Here is a 2,957-nt window from a genome sequence, read left to right on the forward strand (position 1 = left end):
ACCAACTCTTTTCCATTCTTCCTATATATTTTTCATATAATTCTCCTGTGCTGGAAAAGTTTAAGGACTATAAACTTTGTGTTGATAGTTCTAAGATCCTGAATATATTTTGTACATTATTCCTGGCATATAGAAATAATTTGTTATGTTGATCTGGTATCCAGAAAAATGATTTCATTTCTTTAATGGCCTATCTATAGATGTTTTACTTAACTAATAAAGACAATAATATCTCCAAAACAATGAGAATATTATCTCTTTTTTTGACAAGTCTCTTACATGTTATTTTTCCTTAATTTTTTTATTGGATGTTACTCCAAGTCCAGGTTGAATAGTGTCGTTGACGGGGGCATCCCTATCTTGCCCCTTGTATTGATGCAAGTGCTTCTAAATTTTACCATAAAGCATGATTTTTTTTTTTCCTGGGAATAGTTGGTAGATAACCCTTATCCTGTTGAAGACGTTAGTTTTCAGTCTTTCTAGTCATGAACAATCTTGGGATTTTTGTCTTGTCTGTTTTGACAGACTACAAAGGCTTTCTCAAATTATTGTAAATGTTGGCATTTAATTGTGTATATACATAAAATAGCTGCATGGAACCTTTGGGTCACAGAGTAGCTACAGAAACCTGCCTACAGACGAAATGAGACCAAGCTTGGGGCTTCGGGGATTTTAAAAATTGGATGCCCTCCTGAGGCCTTGAGAAGAAAAGGTGGAAGGGGAAAAGCAGTAACTGCTGGGTCACATTAAGAGTTTTAAATGTTAAATTTTAACACAAACTCTTCTGTATGTGTAGATGACTTCTATACTTTCTTTTTTAATCTATTGGTGTGGTGATGTCTTATCATTTTTCTTATCATTTTTCTGTCACTGGTGGTGTGACAGTGTCTTATCTTTGCCTTTCTGCTATTCCACATTATTTTAGACAATTTGAATTATACCCAGGGGTCCTTTTTCTTTATTTTTAGTTTTGTTCTGTTCTTACAAACAACCATATACACACAACTTCTCATTTTAAAATGTCATTATTTTGCCAGGTTTGCCTCATATTTTTAAATAAATAAACTATCCATGATAAAGTTAACGTCAACAAGATACTCCTTTTTTTCTGTTGAACATTAATAATTATTATTCAGATTTGCCAATGTGCTTTGCCAGTATCTTTGCTCACTTTCTATTCTCACGTTCCACTCATTCATCCGTCCTCGTTTTTCTTCTTGCCAATGTATGTTCTTTAAAATTCTTTCAGCTGTGGCCTATGTGTAAATCTTAGTTTTGTATGTCTGCAAATATTTCAGTTACACCTTCTCACTTGTGTAACATTCTAGCGAGGGTTCAAATTCTAAAATAATGCCTATAGTCTCTCATTACTTCAAAGATACTGCTCAGGGGCACCTGGGTGGCTCAGTCGGTTAAGTGCCTAACTGGCTCAGGTAGTGGTTTCACAGTTCGTGGGTTCAAGCCCCTTCTAGGGCTCTGTGCTGACAGCTCAGAGCCAGGAGCCTGCTGCAGATTCTGTGTCTCCATCTCTCTGCCCCTCCCCTGCTCTCACTCCCTCTCTCTCTCTCAAAAATAAACATTTTAAAAAATTAAACAAAATAAAAAGTAAAGAGGATGTGGTATATATGCACAATGGAATATTACTCAGCCATCAAAAATAATAAACTCTTGTCATTTGCAATGACATGGATGGAACTAGAGTGTATTATGCTAAATGAAATAGGTCAATCAGAGAAAGACAAATACCATATGATTTCACTCAGATGTGGAATTTAAGAAACAAAACACATGAACATATGGAAAGGGGAATAAAGAAAAAGAGGGAAACAAATAATGAGACTATTTTTTAAGTTTTTTAATGTTTATTTTTGAAAGAGAGAGAGAGAGTGGGTGAGGGGCAGAGGGAGAGGGAGACAGAGGATCCAAAGTGGACTCTTTGCTGACAGCAGAGAGCCCAATGTGGGGCTTGAACTCACAAACCGTGAGATCATGACCTGAGCTGAAGTCAGGCCTTTAACCAACTGAGCCCCCCAGGCACTCCCTTTAGTATTTTTCTTGACTTTGATATTCTACAGATTCAATGTGATGTGTTTAGTGGTAGAAATTTTGCCTGCTGCAACTCAATGAGATTTTTAAATCTGGAGATTTAACTTTAAAAAAAATATCTCAGAGTGCCTGGATGGCTCAGCCGGTTAAGCAACCAACTTCAGCTCAGGTCATGATCTCACAGCTCTTGGGTTGAAGCCCCACATCAGGCTTTCTGCTGTCGGCACAGAGCCCCATTCAGATCTTCTGTCCCCATCTCTCTGCCGCTCCCTTGCTTGTTCTCTCTCTCTTTATCTCTCCCTCTATCAAAAATAAATAAACTTAAAAAATATTTAAAAATCTCAGAAAAGAATGAGTATCTTTTGGACCATTGAATCCCTCTCCAATATGTGGAACTTATAATAAAAAATGGTGATACTGCTTAATCAATCCCTTTACCCTCCTGTCTCTTAGTATCTATATTATGTTTTTGGATCCTTTATAATAATCCACTTTCTTCTAATTCACTGATTCTTTCCTTTTCTATTTTCAAAATTATGTTTATGTTCTTTATAAGACACTGTACATTTCAAATATTGCATTTTTCCTTTTCAAGACTTCTAGTTATTTGTTTTTCAAAAATAGTTTCTCTCTTTCTCTCTGTCCCTCCACTGCTTGCAGTCTCTCTGTTTCTCTCAAAATGAATAAGTAAACTTAAAAATTTATTTTAAAAATGGGGGTGCCTGGGTGACTCAGTCAGTTAAGCATCTGACTCTCGGTTTTGGCTCAGGTCATGATCTCAGGCTTTCATGAGTTCAAGCCCATGTCGAGCTCTGTACTGACCCTGCAGAGTCTGCTTGGGATTCTCTCTGTATATATCTCTCTGCCCCTCCCCCGCATGCACTCTCTCTGTCTCTCTCAAAACAGATAAA

Source organism: Panthera onca, chromosome C2, assembly GCF_046562875.1.
Source record: "Panthera onca isolate mPanOnc1 chromosome C2, mPanOnc1 haplotype 2, whole genome shotgun sequence".
In the NCBI taxonomy this organism is placed as follows: Eukaryota; Metazoa; Chordata; class Mammalia; order Carnivora; family Felidae; genus Panthera; species Panthera onca.